This window comes from Odocoileus virginianus, chromosome 1 (assembly GCF_023699985.2).
Source record: "Odocoileus virginianus isolate 20LAN1187 ecotype Illinois chromosome 1, Ovbor_1.2, whole genome shotgun sequence".
Lineage (NCBI taxonomy): Eukaryota > Metazoa > Chordata > Mammalia > Artiodactyla > Cervidae > Odocoileus > Odocoileus virginianus.
In genome coordinates, this window is record NC_069674.1 from 80505668 (window position 1) to 80529593 (window position 23926).

A 23926-nucleotide genomic window follows, 5' to 3' on the forward strand; every position below is an offset into this window, starting at 1 on the left:
CCAATTCATACTGCTGAATGGCAAAAACCATCACAATACTGTAAAATAATTACTCTCCAATTAGTAACAACAAAAAAAACCCTCTCAGGTTACCTGAAAAAAAAAAAAAGCCCTATAGGCCTATAGCAAAATTCTATAGGTAGAAAAGGCTACAGAATCTATAAAAATTATAGAATAATGGAATAATAATAATAAGTTGAGAACAAAATGAGTGGATAAACAAACTTTGGTATCTATACAATGGAATTCTACTCAGCAATGAAGAGGGACAAAATATTTATATATGGCATGGTGAATCTCAAAAACATTATGCTAAGTAAAAGAAAAGACTTAATAGTGTTTGAGTCCCTTTATTATTCTAGAAAAGGCAAAACTAGAGTGACAGGAATTAAATCAGAGGTGACTGGGACCCGCGTCAGGCAAGTGCACAGAATGCAAAAGGGGCAGAAATGTTAGAGGGTGATGGGATTTTTACCTTCATAGTGCTGATGGTTAAGGACATATAGTTACTAAACATCATCCAGTTATACACCTAAAATGAGTGAAAATTATCTATAAAAAGTATGGATGTAATTAAAATTAAAACAAGGATTTAGAAAGGTAAATAAGATAGGAATGAAAACAAAAGGAGGCCACTGATGATCTTACAAAGAGAAGTTTGAATAAAATAGTTGGGTCAAAAGTCAGATTTTATTGGGCTTTTTTTACATCAACGCACAGTAAGGAACCATGCACTAAATATACATTATAGTTTGGAGAGTCTGAATTGAATGACGGAGAGAGGCTGCACGACAAGAGAAGCCCACACAGAGGGTAAAGGGAGAATGTTCCAAAACAGAGGAGATGAGACTTAGTTAAGATGCAGACGAGAAAGACTGATGGGAAAGGATAGACTGAAACCTTCATTGAGATAGTTGCCCTTGGTTAAGACCCTCATCCAGACTAGGCAGAAGAGAAATTTAGATATGGCTGTATATATTACACATTCGTAGGTAGGGCAGGAAGCTCAGAGAGATGTTGGTTTTCTCAACTTTCTCAGTAAACTAGGAAGCAAGGAAGTTTGGTTAGAGTGAAGTTCAAGAATGGTGACCTTGAAAATTAAAATTTTATAGCCAGAAGGGAGGAAAGCAGTATGGTCAGTAGCTAATGAAGGTCAAGAAAAGGATTGAGCAGTGCTAATGGTGTTGATGAAATTTCAGATGATGAACTGAGAGTGGTTTATATTTACAAAGTTGAATAATACATTTAGAAAGTACAGCCTTGGATAACTAAAAATATTGTAAATATCCACAGTATATAAAAATTTCAAGTCATTGTGCTGTACACTTGAAAATAATGTAATATGTCAATTAGACTTTTTTTTAAGTTGAGGTATAGTCTTGCAAATTGTACTAAAGCCAGAAAGTTTAATTTTAGCATTGGTCTCAGAGCTTTGCTTGGAAGGTGTGGCTAGAGGAAAGAGATACAAAGGGATCAAGAATTTTAGGCAGAGTATTATTTCAGATGATCGCTTGTAGGATCCAGGACAAGCAGGAAAAGAGAGTTCAGGAAAGAACTATTTGTTAGGCTTACTTATCTCTTAGTAATACAATCCCTGCTTCCATAAAGCATATATATACACATCTTTATGACAAGACATTATCAAAGAAATACCTTTTTAAGCAAATGCTGACGGAGGAAAATCCATAAAGACAGAAAACAGACAAAATTATTTTCAAAGGATGTCTATCATTGGTAGTTTGGGTATTTTTTTAATTTAAATTATTATATATATCAAAATTAGAAATGTTTAAAAGTTTATACCTAATCTTTAGCCTGATTTCAACAAAAGATGTAAGTAAGAATTTGAAAATAATAGATCCCTTAGATAGTATTCTGATTTATGACTAATCCAGCATCTTATCTCTGTGACATAATGGTGAATACAGTTCATTTAGTTTCATAATTATTCATAGTTCTTTCATGTTTGACATGAAGAATATGAGAATGGGAAAATGTTTTTATATTTTTCAGTGTTATTTGTACATATTAACAAAAAAAAACGCATTCTGTCCAACCATGTCTTTACTGATTCATGTTTATGCAAAATAAAAACACATTCTGTCCAACCATGTCTTTACTGATTCATGTTTATGCAAAAAAAATGGTATACCTCAGTTATTTTTTAATTGTATAAAGTGATTTATATATTGTGGTTTTCAATATCTGTATCTCTTTTATATATAAGATGCCTAATCTTTAGGATAATCTTTTAAATTTAAGATACTTAAAATATAAAAATACTGATGATAAAGTTATAATTTTGAAATTCTCACATAATATACCAAAAAAAGCCTCGAAGGACATATTTCTCATGTTTCAACCTTTAACCATTTCCACAGGCAATTCAAGCAACTCAGAATTTACTTTGCACTTGACATTATTAAGCCTGTGAGTGAGTTTATCTGGTGTCTGCATATACATGTGCCTGCCTCACACAAAGGAGCCACATGTGACAGTGATTCACCTTGTACACCTTAGAAACTCAGGCAGTGATTTATGGGAGGATGAGAGCCTTTTTGTGTGATGTGTTTGTATCCATGATACTGAAAGTTTCCAAATAAAGCTGAAGGTCATTTACAAGAAAGTATTGATCATTTGGAAAATAAGTACTTAGAGAAAGTCCTACATCTATACAAGCTAGGTTAAGCACCACTTTTGAAGGCAAGAGGAATTGCATTTGTCTGGACTGTAAAACCCACGTTTAGATAAAGAATCTGGCAATAAAGCTGAAAGGCAGACAGGATAAAAGAACAGGGTATTATTAATGCTTATCACTCCTTAGGTCCATGCAGTTCAATGACAGATTGAAAGGGATGTGCTGATAAAGGATTTGCCTATAGTTTGACACAGTGTGCAGTGGTTCCAATAAGCCTCTTGTGGAACAAAGAATGCTAAGACACTTCTGAAGTTTGAATAGATGAGTGACAGCTCTGAGCCTAAGTGGCAGATAGTGTGTCCCTCAGGCTTTTGTTACACATATATGACATGTAACAATTTATATATATATAAATATCTCTAAGAGACTATATCAACTTGCTGTGTTAATAATAAAGTAGTAACTGCAATTCCTGCTTTAATTTCAGGAATTTTTATGAGAGCATCAAACAGAACCCTAAATGTTCAAGAAAATATCATTGTTTTCACTTTACTGCAGATCTTAAATTTTCTGGATCTTTCTAAACTTTTTAAAACATATCACCAAAAATGCCACCACATTACCAGCAATGAAACAGATATGCCAGAAAATACAGACTATAAAAATTTATTCTACGAAATCAAACACCTTAAAATTTTAAGACCGTGAACTCCACCTAAATATTAGATTTTGACTATATATTGACTATATATATCTAGTAGTTTTCTAGTAGATAAAACATGCAAATAGTTTAAACTTTATCAACATTTTAATCATGTGATTATCAGCTAATTTTACAGAGAATACTAAATGTCATGTACACAGGCCTTAGCCTATGTATGCCTGAATAAGTGTTCTGAAAATGAGTAAAACTGAAAGTTCTGTTTCTTTTATCTTTGTATAAACTGAGTACTTTTTTAAACAGGTTTGCTTTATATAAGATAGACAACATTTAAATGATAAATCTTCCGTAGTTAAAAATATACAACATTAATGGTCGTTATTTTTTTTTTCATTTATTTTTATTAGCTGGAGGCTAATTACTTTACAATATTGTAGTGGTTTTTGTCATACATTGACATGAATCAGCCATGGATTTACATGTGTTCCCCATCCCGATCCCCCCTCCCACCTCCCTCTCCACCCGATCCCTCCGGGTCTTCCCAGTGCACCGGGTCCAAGCGCTTGCCTCATGCATCCAGCCTGGGCTGGTGATCTGTTTCACCATAGATAATATACATGTTTCGATGCTGTTCTCTCGAAACATCCCACCCTCGCCTTCTCCCACAGAGTCCAAAATTCTGTTCTGTATATCTGTGTCTCTTTTTCTGTTTTGCATATAGGTCGTTATATTTTTTATTCTTTTGTCCTAAAGAATTATAGTTGAAATTATTCATAATATGTATTCTGAGACTTTTTCATTTATGTTTTCACAAGCATGAGTCAAGTACTTTTAAGAAAAAATGGTCAACTGCAAATATGTACTTTATCATAGAAAATTTGTCTTAAGTCATCTCAAAGCCATGGAGAATTGGGGAGCTCAAGCACTTTTGAAATTCATTTTTCAATTTAAAAACAGTAAAATTAAGCAGGTAGGTGACTCATATGTATTGAATATAAGTGATAAAAATTAAAATGAGTTTTCTTCCTCCCCACAAATCTCTAGTATGTCCACCTTAGAAGCTGCTATTTTTTTTGGTACCGTTTTTGGACATTTTACGTATGTAGGTAAAAGACCTGTTTCCGTGCGCACCCCCTTCTCCCTTCCACGCCTCACTGGCTCCTCCTCCTCTGTGCTGCCTCTAAGATACACGTGTATGTTTGGTAACCTTTCCATATTTGTACGTAAGTATCTAAATTCATTATGCTAAGAGTTTTAAAGGGATGTAGGATATTTAACCAGAATATATTAAGTGTCCCTATCTTGGGAGCTACCTGGACGCTCTATATTGGTCTTACCGTATGTCGTTGTGTCAGTGTATACATATTGTTTACATACTGTGTGTGTATGTGTACTTCTCATGTCAGTATATCTGTATGTCAGTCGTGTCTGACTCTTTGTAACCCCCTAGTCTGTAGCCCACCAGGCTCCTCTTTTCGTGGAATTTTCCAGGCAAAAATACTGGAGTGGGTAACCATTCCCTTCTCCAGGGGATCTTCCCGACCCAGGGATCATACCCAGGTCTCCTGCATTGCAGATTCTTTACCATCTGAGCCAGAGGGCTATACCACCTTAATAATTCATGATACCTGTTAGAAAAAGTCCAATTTGTTCTTCAATATTGCATTTTCTCCTTTTGCCTCTTAAATGTCTTTCACTCCTTGATTATATAGAATTATATTGCTTAATTTTCAAATATAAAGAGATATTTTAGTTGACTTTAGTTTCTGACTTCTACCTTAATTTCCATGAGACTAGAAATATAATCTGTTTATTTATAAAAATTTTTGAAATTAGTTGGGAATTTTCTTTTTGGCCTAGTTATATAAATAAGTTATGTACTTCAAAAGAATTAATATTTTTTGGACTTTGCAGGAGCAGCTAGAGTTAAGAGCATATTTGACATATATGACATATATATATATAAGTATGGATATATATATCAAATATGCTAAATTTATACATCTTTTTCAAAGTCCCTATCTCCTTGCTTACTTTTGGCTTCTTCCTTTTTTTTTTTTTTTAACTCTTGGCTTCTTATTCTAACATTTATTTAAAGAGGTATGATAATTGGAGAAGAATAAGAAAAACTGTCACTGTTTACAGATGACATAATACTATACATAGAAAATCCTAAAGATGCTACTGGAAAACTACTAGAGCTCATCAATTAGTTCAGCAAAGTTTCTGGATACAAAATAAATATACAGAAATCTGCTGGCATTTCCATATACTAACAATGAAAGATCAGAAAGAGAATTTAAGGAAATAGCTCATGCAGCTTAGTATCCAAAAAAACCAAAAAAAAACTCATTCAAAAAATGAGCAGAAGACCTAAATAGACATTTCATCAAAGAAGATATACAGATTGCAAGAGGCATAAGAAAAGATGTTTAACATGCTAATTATTAGAGAAATGCAAATCAAAACTACAATGTGTTATCACCTCACACTGGTCAGAATGACCATCGTCAAAAAGTCTACAAACGAAATGATGGAGGAGGTGTGCAGAAAAGGGAACCCTCCTACTCTGCTGGAGGGATATAATTTGATATAGCTGCTATGAAGAACAGTATAGAGGTCCCATAAGAAACTAAAAATAGAACTACCATATGAAACAGCAGCCTTACTCCTGGGCATATAGCTGGAGAAAACCATGATTCAAAAGGACACATGAACCCCAGTGTTCATTGCAGCACTGTTTACAACAGCCAAGACATAGCAGCAACCTAAATGTCAATCCACAGGGGACTAGATAAAGAAGATGTTGTCCATATATACAAGGGAATATTACATAAAAATGAATGAAATAATAGCATTTGCAGCAACATGGGTAGACCTAGAGATTATCATACAAAGTGAAGTCAGAGAAAGATGAATATCATATGATATCACTTATAGGTAGGATCTCAAAAAATGACACAAATGAACTTACTTCTAAAACAGAAACAGACTCACATACTTAGAAAATTAACTTATGGCTACCAAGGTGGAAGAGAAGGGGTGAGGGATAGATGGGGGTTTAGGATTGACATGTACAAACTTCTATATTTATAATAGATAACCAAAAAGGATCTAGTGAACTCTGCACAGCAAACTCTGCAATAACCCTCAAATGGGAAAAGAATTTGAAAAAGAGTACGTACATGTATAACTGAATCACTCTGATGAAACTAATAACATTGTTACAATTAACATATTATTCTATATTCTATATAGATATACATATTCTATATATATATATATACTATATTCTAATAGAAACTAAAAATTAAAGTCCTTATGTTGGATTTGTTGTTTTCTCCTTTTAATTCTATTAAAATCTTATCTTTTGAGGGTATATTATTTGGGTATATATGCACATTTTAAACTTTTATCATCCTGGGAATTAACCCATTTAATTACTATGAAAGAGTTATACTTTTTTTGTTTATTATTAAATTATTCTAATCCTTTACTTTCATATTCCCTGAATTTTATACTTAAGTTGTAATTCCTGGAAGCTGCATATGATTTGTTTTTTGATTGAGTCTGAAACTCTTTCTTTTTTGAATGTAAAGCATTATCTTAAGGGTCTTATGGTACCAAATATATTTTGCCCAGTTTTAAATGAAATGAAAGTGTTTTTTAAGAAAACAGTTTCTTATACCTGTACTCCAAAACACAGAGGAATTATTTTATATGGTGCTACTTCTTAATACTTGCCTTTATATATCTTTACTGTTTCCTTCCCCCTTCATTGATCCCTGCCTTGTTGTGGCAAAGAGGCTTGCATAACTCAATGAAGCTATGAGCCATGCCATGTAGGACCACCAAGAAAAACGGGTAACAGTAGAGAGTTCTGACAAAACATGATCCACTGGAGGAGAGAATGGCAAACCACTCCAGTATGCCAGTCATGAGAATCCCATGAACTGTATAAAAAGGCAAAAAGATGTGACAGTAACAGATAAGCCCCCCAGGTCGGAAGGTGTCCGATATGTTACTGCAGAAAAGCGGAGGACAAATACTAACAACTCCAGAAAGAAGGAAGCAGCTAGACCAAAGCAGACATGACTCTCGGTTGTGGATGTGTCTGGTGAGGAAAGTAAAATCCACTGCTATAAAGAACAGTATTGCATAGGAACCTGGAATGTTAAGTACATGAATCAAGGTAAATTGCCCCCTAATGCAAATAGCTGACTCACTGGGGGAAAATCCTGTTGCTGGGAAAGATTGAAAGCAGGAGAAGAGGGTGACAGAGGATGAGCTGGTTGGATGGAATCACCTATTCAATGAATATGAGCTTGAGCAAACTCCAAGAGATGGTGAGGGACAGGGAAGCCTGGCATGTTGCAGTCCGTGGGGTCACAAAGAATCAGACACCAGTTGGCAACTAAACAAAAACAATTTCTTTCTTCTAAACACTAGTCATTCATTCAAATTTGAAATGAATGGAAGACTTACATATGCCCAATTTAAGTCATTTGTTTTATTTCGTATAAACTATTTTAACACAATCTTTGCCAAAAGAATTTTATTATTTTCTGTTGCATATTTCTTATTAAATATTAGTAATAGTACTTAATGTTGAAAAGGTCTCTCTACCTCATTGTAGGCTCTTTTAAACCACTTTTATTAGTGATCTTTCTTGACCAAAGAGAATGCACGATTGAATTTAATAAGCTGAATTTAAAAGTTGAAACAAACAGATAAAAGAGGTTTTAACATAGAAAAATTAAAGCAAGACTGATGAGAGTGAGATGAAATGAAATGCAAAAAGGATCTGAAGGGAGTCTTTGAATGTGATATTAAAGCAATTGTTATGTAGTTCAAAGGCTGAAAGCTGATACCTATTGATGATTCTTTAATAGACCCATCCAAAATAAGAGAAGTTCACAAGTTCAACTGAAAACAGATACATGACTTATTCTAGACCCCTCAAAAAACTTCTATCACTTTGCTGAAAGAGACGTAAAGATACAGATATAAGTACAGATATAGATATCTTTCTATCAAATGCCTTTTGTGAGTAACTCATCTGTCAAAAATAAAGAGGTGTATTTCTTTTTCTAATTTTCTCCAGCTGGTGGTTTAAGTATAGAGTAGTTAGGCTGATTTCCATAAACTGTAGTCACAAATCAGTCCCATTGCTTTTCTGTAATTATGTCTTGTATAATGCAGAAATTAGAGGTTTACATAAACATGCAATCAAAAGGCATTTCAGGAATGGACCAAAAAAAAGGCTACTTTTCTTATGTTTTAAAATACTTAGAAGTTATCTCTCTTCTCTGTCTCAATTCCTTTATATGTAAAATCAGGTGCTAGTAATACCTACCTACCTACATAATGACTATAAAGATAATTTAAAATAGATTGTGTGAAGTACTTAATTCAACAGCAGTCTCTTTGTTATTGCTTAGTATTATTTGAAACTGAATATAAAATTGATCTAAATGTCCAGCCAAGTTACATGTTTTATTTTTTCTACCAGGTAACATTTGAAGTAAAATATCAAAAGTAGTACCACATATCTAAAATTGATTTTTAAAAGTTTCAAAAGTATAACTTGAGTACACATCAGACTGTTGTCATTGACTAGATAAACCAGAAGTAAAACTGACAGCAAATGACATATCATAAAAGTAATAAACAGTGCCCAAAGAAGATGTCCAAGATGATCCACTAGACTGCAGGAGAAAATGCTACAAATTCTATTGATAATTATAATTAATATGTTGAGGTTTTCATTATGATGTAGATTAAAAGAACCAAAACTCAAATATTAGGGGTCCAATCACAATCCAGATACACCCACTGCTACTGTTCATGTCTGAGTTTTCACCAAGGAACCGCACTGCTTGGCTAGTTGCCATCATTTGCACGAAACACACAAGGACTCAGACATCAAAACAAAGGCAGTTGGGGAGAGGGGTGGATCTAAATATTCAAATGAAAAGTAAATGTAACAATACCTTATTTAATGCAGAGCATTTTTGTATTTCGGGTTTGTTTTTTGAAAACACAGTACAGCCTAGTTTCCCAATCCTTTGAACTTTCCAACATAGAAATCTGCAGGGCAAGAATAGAGACACAGATGTAGAGAATGGACTTGTGGACACAATGGGGGAAGGAGAGGGCGGGAAGAACTGAAAGAGCAGCATTGACATATATACACCACCGTGTGTAAAACACAGCGTTAGTGGGAAGCTGCTGTACCACACGAAGCTAAAGATGACCTAGAGAGGCGGGACAGGGATTCACTGTGGCTCAGACTCGAGAGTCTGCCTGCAATGTGGGAGACCTGGGTTCAGTCCTGGGTTGGGAAGATTCCCTGGAGAAGGGAATGGCTACCCACCCCAGTATTCTTGCCTGGAGAATCCAATGGCCAGAGGAGTCTGGCGGGCTCCATGGAGTTGCAAAGAATCAGACACAACTGAGTGACTTGACTTTCACTTTCAGAGGGGTGGGATGGGGGTAGGAAGGAGGCTCAAGAGGGAAGCGATATACATATTCATGTATCTGACTCACTCGTTTGTATAGCAACAACTGACACAACATTGTAAAGTGATTATGCACCAATTTAAAAATGGTAAATTTAAATAAAAAAAGCCACCAAAGGAGATCACAAGTAATTAAACGTATATCATTAAAAGACTTATCAAAAAGCTTGAACACTGTTATCTGGAAAGTCATAGTTAATTTTTAAATGAATCTGGGTTTTCCATAATTCAAGGGTTTTATGCTATACATAGTGAGTGTGTTTTACCAATATAGACTTCATATATCTTTCATTTAATATAGAAAAATTCACAAAGAGCCTATAATATGCATTGGGACATATTTGTTTTTGTTCTTTAGGACAAAATGTTGAACATTTAAAACATTTTTTATTTACAGCCCCATTGTGTCTTTTAGTTAACCACAGGTTAACTAAATTACTATTACTAATTTACTAATTACTATTAAATTACTAAATAACTAAATTAACAAAACCAGTTTTGTTAATTAAGAAAGAGAAACATTTTAACTCCTTTCTATTTTTTCTTTATCATTTAGTGTCTAAAAATTCTTTGTAATCTCTATTTCCAAATATGCCTGGCAAGATCCTTATTTAATTAAAACTCTTCTGGAAAACAAGGGTTTAGACAGTGAGCTTGTTTTTTTTTTCTTTTTTCTTTTTTTCAAAACGAAAATGTATTATTATTACCAAAATTGGAATATATTTATTGTTATAATTTTGAAATACTTTAGAGTAATAGGAAGTTGGAAAGTTATCACAGAAAGTTCCTATATAATCTTCTTCCAGAAACCCTATTGGCTACATCTTATTATATAAATAGAATCAAAGGGTCACATATTGTATGACTGTTTATATAATATTCTCAAAATGACAAAAGTATAGAGATGGAGAACATAGTAATGATTGTAAGAGATAGGAATGGTAGGTATAATGATTACCTGGATCTAAACATATGATAGGGTATATGTAGCACTAACGGTAAAGGTAGCATTAGTGGAAAAGAACCTGCCTGCCAGTGCAGGAGACATAAGAAATGTGGGTGCGATCCTTTGGTCAGGAAGATTCCCTGGAGCAGGGCATGGCAATCCACTCCATTATTATTGCCTGAAGAATCCCATAGACAAAGGAGCCTGGTGGGCTACAGTCCATGGGTCACAAAGAGTCAGACATGACTGAAGTGACTTGACACGCACATGTACATATGATAAAGTTGCCTGAAACCACACAGACACCGTATGCCAATGTCAGGTCCTTGAGTTGGATATTATACTACAGACATCTAAGATGTAGCCAATAAAAGATAGCATTGCTCCTGTCTGCCTTGGCTGCTCTAGCTATTGCTACTGATAAAAGCTGAACTTGCCAGGTACAGAGCTCCCAAAGGGTGATACCGTCCTCCCAGGGTGATGTTTGATTGACTTGCACCTTGTGTTGTAGTGGAAGGAGCCGTGATTCTTCTTGAATCAAATATCCTGGGTGTGGGTCTATGGGCAACATTCCTGAACTGAAAGCCTCTTAACCAGTGCCTCTGTCCAACATAGTGTTTTTTGTCCATTAATCTGGCCTAATGCATAAATCAAATATAAAGCACCCAATTTAAAGAAAAAGGAGTAGCAGATCATGGGATACACTGGTGTTTTCACATATCATACCACCAGTGACTGCTGGTTTGAGAGAGAGAGAGGACTGCCTTTTGAAGGTGCAGTTTAAAGAACAAGTTAGACACATTACCTATGATCTTTGCCATCCTTCTTGATACACCATCCTCCAGCTTGCAATATATACTCTGAGATAAAAACCAACATTCAATATATATGGTTGTCGTAATAAATAGAATGCATGATTCTGGGAACCAAAGTTTGGGGAAAGGACTGCCCTGCTTCTAATAATTTCCTATGACTCATGAAGAATCTGTGGTTTCTGTCTCTTTTTCCCACAAGGGAAATCACTTTTACCAGAATTTTTATAAATGTTACATCAAATTTTAAGTTTTGCCTGCTGTTCAGTCACTTTGATTTATGCAGAGAAGAAATCAAGGAAAGGGGTCACTATTTGGACAATAATAATTGACCCTGAATGTTAGGAGACAGAGCTGCTCTAACAGTTTTGGGCAACCAGGTGATCAACTAGGCCCTCCTCTGTCTCTTAAATCTTCCCTAACAAATTTTTTTGCTTTGGGGAAGATGGAAGATAGTGTTGCTGGGTTTTTTCTTTTTTTTTAACTTACGAAGGAAAATATATTCCCCCCCCCCCGCCCCCTGGAATATTCATGACATCATTCCTTCCATCATGTCACCATCATGACATGTTTAGAAAATTCAGGATATATTCCAATATGGATCATTCTCTAGTGATGGTGGGTCCTGATAGTCTGATAGGTGTTGGCAGCTTGTTCTAGTTTGCCTGCAGAGAGAATCCAGCATCTCAAGGGATTCTGAATAGAAGAAGAGTGATAAATGTGGACATGCAATTACATGGTATTTATTACTAAAATCAACTCAAACAGAAGCAGCAGAAAGAAGCCCTCCCCAACAGGCAAGCTCTCAACACTTAACTCATAGTTATAAACTTCCTTGTCCTGGTGCGAGGCTCAGCACCCCTGTAGGCCTCCACTGATACAATCCTTCACCCGCTTGTTTCTTGGGCTGTGATATTCCTAGCTTGTCGGACAACTTCTCACTTTTCAGTGTTTTTAATGTTCATTTTACATAGAATGTCCAGGGTTTTATCTGTATTAGCTGGAAGAATATGGGGACATCCATTCCATCTTACCAGAAGCAAAATACCATATTGATTTTTAATTGTCTTAACTACTATACAAGGCTCAGTCCTCTAAGGGGAGGCTAATATGTCTTTGGAGTCATTGTGTGCCTTCACAATTAAACCCATTTCCCAGTTGCTTCCCACATGGCGCTAATGGTAAAGAATCTGCCACAAGTTCAGGAGACGCAAGAGACATGGGTTTGGTCCCTGGGTAGGGAAGATCCCCTGGAGGGGGAAATGGCAACACATTCCAGTACTCTTGCCTGAAAATTCCAGGACAGATGATCCTGGTGGGCTGAAATCCATGGGGTCGGAGAGTTGAACAGGACTGAGCATGCACATACACAAACACACACCTGATGCAAGATGAGTTGGGAACCACGCAGGACCCTGTGGGCATCCTGAGCAAGGAAGCCCTTCTGTGTCCCCCATTTCTTTTCTTCAGGAAATAGACTTAGGCCTCTATGACCTTCCCTGAGTTCTAAAGGGCAGAATTGAATAGCTGCTAATCAAGGAAGGGACGGGATGCAGAGACAGGGGAGGAGCAGTGAAGGAACAAGAGTGGAGTCTTGGATGAAGGTCCTGCCCCTCCTTCTCCAAGGGATATGCTCAACAGTATCTCTGAGCTCTTTAAAGATCTAAAACCTCCAACAAAGGGAAGATGTTCGCATTCTTCATTCCAGAGAAGACCTAAGGCCAGATCAAAGTAACCCAAGAAGCTTATCAAGAGATTCTGAGACCAGATTAAAGGACTGCAGGCCCTTTGCACACCCTGGGTTATCAGTGGCCCCATCCTTGAACCATTGCTAGGAAACTCTTCACCCCATCCTCCCGGGTTGAGAACCCCAAACCTACTGTGTCTCCTTTTACCTCACAAAGCAATAAAGATATTCTTCTACTTCAGACAAAACTCTGTCTCTGAGATTTGATGCGGCACCAGCACAAAGAGGCCAAGTTTTCTGCATCAAGCCCACTGCTCCTGCTCTCTCAAATCTCCATTTCTCTCAGGAACCTTAGTTCTATGACTCTCTTCATTTTATGGAACTCATCTACATTCACAGGGAAGTAGTATTGAGTTGGAGTGAGAGTAACAAAATTTAGGAATCTCTTCTACAACATAGACATCAGGCTACTAGAAAAATTCACATATGTCTTGGTGCTACAATTTTGTACCATCATTTCAGCTATTTAGCCTCTCTCTGTATTTAGAGAAGTAGCAGAGACCTTAGGTATTCATGGGAAAGGAGTATTGTTTCTGTACATATTTGCTTTTATTCCTTAAGTCCATTTCTCAAATGCCGTATTTCCACATCTGGTTGTGTATTATCCGTTCTGCACATAGATAGCACAGATCCTTCTAGACTTTCCTCTGTTCCTACTGCTTAATGCTTAGTTGTGTCCGACTCTCTGCAGCCCCATGGACTGTAGGCCACCAGGCTCCTCTGTTCATGGGATTCCCCAGGCAAGAATACTGAATGGATTGCCATTTCCTTCTCCAGGGGATCTTCCTGAGCCAGGGATCGAACCTGCCTCTCCTCTGTCTCCGGCATTGGCAGGCAGATTTTTTATCAATGTTAAAATATCGATGTTTTATCGATATTACCTGGGATATTCAAGGTAATAAATGGCCAACATGAACATGAGGTAAAAGGCAGTAAGGGGTCACCCTTGTTCCACTATTACATCCTGATGTGAGAGCTGTGTGATTCTTCAGATCAAGAAACTACTTTGCTGGGTTTTTGTTAAAATAAGCTATCACAGATCATAGGCCTTGAACCATCTACATTAGACGATGTACCGTCTTTGGCCATTTCCTTAAATCCTTTACTTTACACATTTATGTCCTAACCCCATACACTCAGAGGCATGAGGAAAAGCCAGCTACTCAAGTTCTTTGTTTGTTCTTTAAACCATAAATAAACATACATGACAAACCTTTCTCTTGCTAAAAAAAAAAAAAAAATGTGTCCAGGAAACTAATGGAGAAAGATGAGGTGACAAAGCAAAAAGTATGTCATTTTATAAATGGCCTCTACTTTCTATTGAATCAATATTTTCACAGAAAGTTATCTAGAAAAAGGGCCTCTGATTCTAAAAATTCAAACATCATGCTGTTTTATCTGCATTTTTTTTTTCAGTGCATCTAGAGAAATCTTCGACTGTGAAACTGTAGACTGAAAGTGTTTCTTAGCAGTGGGCTCTCTTTTCCTGTGACCTGCTCATACCCCCTTATTCCCAACCCCCAGGGCACACTGGCAATCAAGTCACACAGTGTTAACATAGCCTCGCACTTGTTATTTTAAATATCCTTGCTGCTACATCTTTGAACTTTCTGCTCATACGTCTTTGGTCGCTCAGTCATGTCTGACTCTTTGCAACCCTTTTGGACTGTATCCCAACAGGCTCCTGTGTCCATGGGATTTTTTAGGCAAGAATGTTGGAGTGGGTTGCCATTTCCTCCCCCAGGGATCTTCCCTACTCATGGTTCAAACTTGTGTCTCCTATGTCTCCTGCGTTGCAGGCAGATTCTTTACCCACTGAGCCACTGGGAAGCCCTTGAACTTTCTACTCAGGAGCAAGGAAGCAGGCTCCACCTGTGACGATCACCTTTCCCACCTCATCTTCACCTCTGGCCCTCAGGCTTTCACATCTGGGACTACGCGCATGGTCTTCTGGGATTTTAGTCTATTTTCTATTTTACTTTGCTTCTTTATAACTGTCCTTGTGTCAATTTCAGTATCCTGTGCACATCTTCAATCGAAGTTACAGTATTCATGACCCATATGATAAGGTTCTCCTTATCATAACCAGTTTCTATTTGCTAGAATTACAGTCCTTCACTGAGAGCCAAAAGTTGCCCCCACCTTTTTGGATTATATTTGAGACTAGGTTTTTCTTAAATTGTTTTCATACCAGTCTTCCTAGAAATCTCTTAATAAGCTCTATTTACATATGTAAAATGAAAAATATATATATTAAAGTGTAAGTTTATATTTGCCCTCACAAAGCACATGATTGTGTGTTTATAACTGAGTTTAGACTTTTTTTTTAGTCCACATTACAAGAGAACTAATACTGTGCTGGAAGTAATTCTACCACAATGAAGATCAATGTTTTACCTACTTTAAGACAATGTGGGAACACATGAAATGAAGAATAACAAATCTGGCTGAAACCCTGATAAGCCAAGTAACCAGTCAATTTTTCTTTAATGTATTTTTTTTTCTTTACTATTCATAATTCAGCAGAATTCTGCTTAAGCTACTTACTGCTGGACAATTTTTAAGTCAGGGAACAGTCTGCAGGATGCCTGCTGCAGAAATATAATGCCTTTCTGAGCAGCACTTACAATTTTCATTTTGGATTTTCAAATCTCAAAGGAAGCATCTGCTTAAAGAAGTACATCATGTGTGTGATGAAGAGTCTTATTCACAAAGAATACCAGGAAGTGTAGTTAGAAGAATCTAGCAAAAAGAAAAAGATATGCAGAAGACATTTTTGTCACTTAAAGTGCCATTTTTTACTCTATTGTTTCCCACTGTCTGATAAGCTAAAACTTTTCCAGAGAAGTTTGTACAGAGATTTTAAAAATTAATTTCTGTGAAATTCTTATGAGAAAATGCTTAAATATAATACCATTTAATCAGGCAAGCCTTGAGTGGTAAAAAACTGCAGTGACCTTTCTCAGTTACTAGTAGGAAGGCACTTAAGTTGGAGACAAAGTGGCCTCCTATATCTGACTGAATCTGTCGAGTATTCAGATCATGATCTTGCTTGTTCTGTGCAATAGAAAGCAATTGCACAGCTCTGAACATTTTAATTTGACTGCCATCAAATTTGTGTAAGGTGTTCAGCTTGTGTAGAGGTCTGTGTTTAGAGAACTATTACAATCTGATGAAAATGTACCATGAGTTCAACCCAATCTCTATTAGGCCTCTGCTTTAAGAGATTTTTCTTTTTTACAGTGTTGTTGTTTTCTGCCATACATCATTGGAAATCAGTCATAATTATATACATGTCCCCTCCCTACTGGGCCAGTCCTCCCTCATCCCACCCCTCTAGGTCATCCCCAAATGCCATGCTGGGTTCCCTGTGTTACATACCAACTTCCCACCGGCTATCTGTTCTAAACTTGATAGTGTATATATGTTATTGCTACTTTCTCCATTTGTCCCACTCTGTCTTTCCCCAACTGTGTCCACAAGTCCATTCTCTACATCTTTATTCCTTCCTTGCAAATAGGTTCATCAGCGACATTTTTCTAGATTCCATATATATGTGTTAATCTACATGTATAGTAGGCATGAAATCAAAGTGAAATAAAGAAAAAATATACTGAATAAGCTTCAAGTTTATCTCCTATTCATCAGAAAAGGAATGAAAAATATTTAATAGATCAGCCTGCTGAAAGAAACAAATAGGAAACCTTCACTATGAGAATTAGCTATGGAAGTAGAATTTAAAGTCAACTCTGATAAAGATAAACCAATTATCCTTTAAATTGAATTAGGATTTCAGCTCTAATGAACAGGCAGACACTAATTTAGATGTTTTTAAACCTCCATTTTTAAGGAGATACAGAAGAATGCTGGAAACCTTCAAATCAATAGAATCAATTCCCCTGCTGTATTCTCCCCTATCAGTGATAGAGGTATAGATAACAAGATAATCCCAATTTTATTAGCTTCTACAAACACTATAAAAATAATATGAATATATAGTGCATTTTTCTCAAAAACCACTCACACATTTTTATAAAATTGTTCCCATGCTTGCCCAGTCAGTTGGACTCAAACCTTTAGGTTTGGCAAATGTGTTGCACTATAACAATTTGTCATGGTTTATAACTTCTGCCACAACTGACCACATACCTGAAATACATTTTCCCAGTGCTGAACAATGGACTTTATTATTTGGAAAATAAACTGTGATTAACTATAGTCAACAAAGAGTCCTAATGCAGCACTTGTGTGCAGTCTCAAAAAACAGCAGAAGGATGTGTTCGTTTTGAAGGCAGACCATTCAACAGCACAGTAATCCAAGTCTATGCCCCAGCCCCTAATGCTGAAGAAGATGAAACTGACTGGTTCCAAGAAGACCTAAAACACCTTCTAAAACTAACACCAAAAGAAACAAAATGTCCTTTTCTTCTTAGAGGATTGAAATGCAAAAGTAGGAAGTCAGGAGAGACTTGGAGTAACAGGCAAGTTTGGCCTTAGAGTACAAAATGAAGCAGGGTAAAGGCTAATAGAGTTTTGCTAAGAGAACACCCTGGTCTTAGCAAACACCTGCTTCCAGCAACACAAGACAAGACTCTGCACATGGACATCACCAGATGGTCAATACCAAAGTCAGATTGATTATACACTTTGCAGCCTAAGATGGAGAAGATCTATATATGCAGCCAAAAAAATAAATAAATAAAACAAGACCCAGAGCTGACTATGGCTCAGATCATCAGCTCCTTATTGCCAAATTCAGGCTTATGTTGAAGAAAGTAGGGAGAACCACAAGGCAATTCAGGTATGACCTAAATCAAATCCCTTATAATTATACAGTGGAGGTAATGAACAGATTCTAAGGACTAGATCTGGTAGACCAAATGCCTGAAGAACTATGGAAGGAGGTCTTAACATTGTATAAGAGGTGGTGACCAAAACCATCCCCAAGGAAAAGAAATGCAAGAAGACAAAGTGGTTGTCTGAGGAGGCCTTATAAATAGCTGAGAAAAGAAGGATGCAAAAGGCAAAGGAGAAATGGAAAAATATGCCCAACTGAATGCAGAGTTCCAAAGAACAGAAAAGAGAGATAAGAAAGTCTTCTTAAGTGAACAGTGCAAAGAAATAGAGGAAAATAACAGAATGGGAAAGATTAGAGATCTCCTCAAGAAAACTGGATATACCAAGGGAACAGTTCATGTAAACATGAGCACAGTAAAGGACAGATATGGCAAGGACATAACAGAAGCAGAAGATATTAAGAAGAGGTGGCAAGGATACACAGAAGAACTATACAAAAAGATCTTAATGATCCAGATAACTGTGATGGTGTAGACACTCACCTAGAGCCAGACATCCAGGAGTGTGAAGTCAAGTAGGCCTCAGGAAGTATTAGTACAAACAAAGTTAGTGGAGGTGATGGAATTTCGGTTGAGCTATTTCAAATCCTAAAAGATGAGGCTGTGAAAGTTGTACACTCAATATGCCAGAAAATTTGGAAAACTCAGCAGTGGCCACAGGACTGAAAAAGGTCAGTTTTCATTCTAATCTCAAAGGAAGGTAATGCCAAAGAATGTTTGAACTACCACACAATTGCTCTCACTTTTCACAGGCTAGCAAAGTAATGCTCAAAATTCTCCAAGCTAGCCTCAGCAGCACGTGAACCGAGAACTTCGAGATGTTCAAGCTGGATTTAGAAAAGGCAGAGAAATCAGGGATCAAATTGCCAACATCTGCTGGACCATAGAGAAAGCAAGGGCATTCCAGAAAAACATCTACCTCTGTTTCACTGATTACACTAACGACTTTGACTATGTGGATCATAACAAACTGTGGAAAACTCTTAAAGAGATGAGAATACCAGACCATCTTCCTGGTCTCCTGAGAAACCTATATGCCAGTCAAGAAGCAACAGTTAGAACCTTATGTGGAACAACTGACTGTTTCAGGATTTAGAAAGGAGTATGACAGGGCTGTTTATTGTCACCGTGTTTATTCAACTTATATACAGAGCACATCATGAGAAATGCCAGGCTAGATGAGTTACAAGCTGGAATAAAGATTGCCAGGAGAAATATCAGCAACCTTAGATATGCAGATGATACCATTCTAATGGTAGAAAGCGAAGAGGAACTAAAAATCCTCTTGATGAGAGTGAAGGAGGAGAGTGAAAAAGTCGGCTTAAAACTGAATATTAAAAAAAACTAAGATGATGGCATCTGGTCCCATCACTTCATGGCAAATAGAAGGGGAAAAGGTGGAAGCAGTGACAGATTTTCTCTTTTTGGGCTCTAAATTCACTGCAGATGGTGACTGTAGCCATGAAATCAGAAGATGATTGCCTCTTGGCAGAAAAGCTATGACAAGCCTAGATAAATGAGTTAAAAAGCAGAGACATCACTCTGCTGACAAAGGCCTGCCTGTATAGTCACGGCTATGGTCTTTCCAGTAGTCACATATGGTTGTGAGAGCTGGACCATAAAGAAAGCTGAGCGCTGAAGTATTTATGCCTTTTAACTGTGGTGCTGGGGAAGACTCTCAAGAGTCCTGTGGACAGCAAGGTGATCAAATCAGTCAGTCTTAAGGGAACTCAACCCTCAATACTCTTTGGAAGAACAGATGCTGAAGCTGAAGCTGCAGACCTTTGGCCACCTAATGTGAACAGCTGACTCAGTATTTCCCTGCTGCTGGGAAGGACTGAAGGCAGAAAGAAACAAGGGCATGACAGAGGATGATGTTTGGATGGCATCACCGATGCCATGGACATGAACTTGGGCATACTCTGGGACATGATGGTAGACAGGGAGATCTGGCGCTGTAGTCCATGAGGTTACAAAGAGTCGGACACAACTTGGCAACTGAACAACAAACAAAGAAATCATAGAATATAATCCATCCTCTCTGCTATTAGTTTTCTTATTACCTTTTAACAACTGTTACATGAGTTGGTTTTTTATTTTTTTTTTCTTTTCATTTATTTTTATTAGTTGGAGGCTAATTACTTCACAACATTTCAGTGGGTTTTGTCATACATTGACATAAATCAGCCATGGAGTTACATGTATTCTTTTATGGTTTACTGTGTATGTCTGTGTGTGTGCTCAGTCACATCTGACTCTTTGCAACCCCATCGACTGCAGCCAGCCAGGGTCCTCTGTCTGTGGAATCTTCCTGGCAAGAACACTGGAGAGGGTTGCCATTTCATACTCCAGGGGATCTTCCCAGCTCAGATATCAAAACTGCATGTCTTGTGTCTCCTGCATTGGCAGAGGCATTCCTTACCACTGTGCCACCTGAGAAGGCCTTATGGCTTACAGACTATTCACCAAATAGAAATCTACACATCTTAAGAAACATTTTAGCTTATCGTTTTCAAAAAAAATTTCAATATTTAACCCTATACTGATATAAAAGATCTTGTGAAGCACTGCAATGAAGTGTTCAGGAAAAAAAGTAAATTTAATACAATAGGTATTAATATTTTGGCAAAGAATATTTTTACTGGTACAACTGTTTACTATAGATATTTCTATTTCAGTTGTGTATTTTCCTTAGCAAAGAGCACTGGTGCATCATAAATCAAGACAAGGTCAGCTTCCCAGCAGAAAATAAATTCTAGCTTACAAAGAAGTCAATAGGAATTGAGGGGGTATAATTAATATAATGCTAATTCCTCAGTTTTCTCTGCCTGGCTCTAGATTAATTAAAACTCTGGGATCCCTGCAACTCTGATAGGGCTCCAGTAATCTTACATTCTCTAAAAGGTAAAGGATGAGCTAGACCATCAAACAGTTACAGCTTAAACATGCTTTCTTCTTGAAATGATCCTCAAATCTCAGCACTTAAGGATCCACAGTGCATGAACTCACTGCCAGGACAAAGACATTTGAACAATATAAAATCACCAATATTCTACCATTTTACCCTTAAAAATTTTCATGATTTGACCTGGTATTGAACAAAACAAAAAGACAACCCACAGAATGAAAGAAAATACTTGCAAATAAAGTGACTGACAAGGAATTAATCTCCAAAATATGCAAATAGCTCATATAGCCCAATGTCAAAAAACAAACAACCCAGTCAAATAATGGGCAGAAGATCTAAATAGACATTTCTTCCAAAAAGACATACAGATAGCCAAGAGACACATGAAAACATGCTCAACATCACTAATATCTAGAGAAATGCACATCAAAACTATAATGAAGTATTACCTCACACCTGTCAGAATGGCCATCATCAAAAAATCTACAAACAATAAATGCTGAAGAGGCTGTGGAAGAAAGGTAACACTCCTATACTGTTGGTGGGAAGTAAATTGGTACAGCCTCTGTGGAGAACCGTGCAGAGATTATTTAAACTAAAAATAGAGCTACTATTTGAACCAACAATCTCACTCCTGGTTATACACGCAGAGAACACCATAATTTGAAAAGACATATGTACCCCAATATTCATATAAAACATTCAGTGCCATGGAAGCAACCTGAATGTTCATTGACAGAGAACTGGATAAAGCAGATGTGGTACATATATACAGAAGACTAAGACTCAGCCATAATACAAAATGAAACAATGCCACTTACGGTGACATGGACAGACCTACAAATTGTCCTACTGAGTGAAGCAAGTCATACAGAGAAAGACACGTATCATATGATATAATTTACATGTGGAATCAAAAAAACGGTATAATGAGCCTATTTACAAAACAAATAGAATCACAGATGTAGAAAACAAACTTTTGATTACTAAGGGGGAGAGTAAATTAGGAGCTTGGGATTGACATATGTCCATTATTATATATGAAACAGATAATTAATAAGGACCTATGGGATAGCACTAGGGATCTCTACACAGCAGTCTGTAATGACTCATATAGGAACAGAGTCTAAAAAGACTGTATTTCTGTTTATGTTAACTGCTTCACTTTGCTGTACAGCAGAAACTAATACAACATTGTAAAGCAACTAAAACAAATTTAATTAAAAATAAAACATTTAAAAGGGATATGGAATCAATGCAAAGTATAATCTAACAAATAATCAGGAACTTCAGCAGTAATAGTAAAGCTGCTCAGTCGTGTCCGACTCTTTGCGACCCCATGGATTGTAGCCTACCAGGCTTCTCTGTCCATGGGATTTTCCAGGCAAGAGTACTGGAGTGGGGTGCCATTTCCTTCTCCAAGGGATCTTCCTGACCCAGGGAGCGAACCCGGGTCTCCAGCATTGCAGACAGATGCTTTACCGTTTAACAGATACAAAAAGTAAAACTTTCCCAGCATTGAAACTACTAAAGAGTGAAAGGGACAAACTTTGGGGGGTACATAACTATGTTTAAAGAGCAGTTTATTTTCATTATGTAAGTCTTTTAAATGAGTCATCATGGTTATCACTAGTTTTTGCTTATTGATTTCTACTGTGGCTTGTTTCTAGAATGATTTCAATGGATTGGATGAGTTTTATGTGAGCCAATACAAAAAACAAAACCCTGCATACAACTCATATTACAGGGTCCTTGCAATAGCATCCCCTCAGAAGATATACTATTTTGCTTATAAGATCTAGTAAGGGAGTAAGCAGTGACGCAAAACTCAGTAAGGTTTATGCCTCTTACTTCTTTATCAAAGGGCATTGTAACCTTTAATTATGAAGATCACAGTCAAGACAGCGAAAGGAAATGCAGAGCTGAAAAATGGAAATAAATATATTTTAGTCATGTTACACAGAACTGGCCTAGGATATGACCATAATATAACTTGTTCCAACAAGTTATAAAATACATGCTATTCATCTATTTACTCTTATAGTCATTCATTTATTTATTCATTTATTCCACAGGTGTTTACTGAAGAATTCACACATGACAGGAAGTATTCCTGGTGCTGGGATGCCTTCTCTTGTGGAAATGACAGCCTATTGGTGCTACAGGATTATCTATGAACTCTGGGTTTTTAGAATAATATAGATATACTTTTGGTGCAGAAAATGCTGCTTCACCCCACTTATGGAGGTACCTAGAATAGTCCAATTCATAGACTACAATGTACTTCAGAAAGTACATTGGAAGATGCCAGGGGCCCCAGGGTGAGGGTGGGATGGGAAGGGCAGATGGGGAGTTAGTGTTTAATGGAGACAGAGCTTCAGTTTCAGAAGGTGATCGACGATGGTGTGAGATGACAGCAATGTGAATGTACTGTCACTGAACTGTGCAGTTAAATATGGTTAATATAGTATGTTTTATATTATATGACTTCTACCACAATAAAGAAAGATTCAAGAAATGTGATTACATCGTAGTTACCTCTATAGTAAACTTCTGGATTTTATTTTTAAAAATGGCATTATCATACACAGCTTAACTATACGACAACACAGAAGAATCTAACTTCCATCCTGCTTTAGTATTATATTCTTAGTAGAAGACACTGTGTGTGTGTTAACTGCTCGGTCGTGTTCGAATCTTTGCAACCCCATGGACCGTAGCACACCAGGCTCCTCTGACCATGGAATTCTCCAGGCAAAAATACCAGAGAGGGTTGCCATTTCCTTATCCAAGTAGAAGACACTACCATATTTTATATCAACTATTGCAATAATATC

The 23926-nt window shown here is 36.8% G+C and overlaps 1 long non-coding RNA gene across 1 annotated transcript in view; it reads left to right on the plus strand.

Annotated features, from left to right (window-relative positions):
* Positions 1-23661, plus strand: part of LOC139037069 (uncharacterized) — a 293540-nt gene extending 269879 nt beyond the window's left edge. Inside the window, exon 5 of the long non-coding RNA XR_011489865.1 lies at positions 23165-23661. This is a non-coding gene — a long non-coding RNA (uncharacterized lncRNA). The remainder of the gene's footprint in view (positions 1-23164) is intronic.
* The last annotated feature ends 265 nt before the right edge of the window (positions 23662-23926 follow it).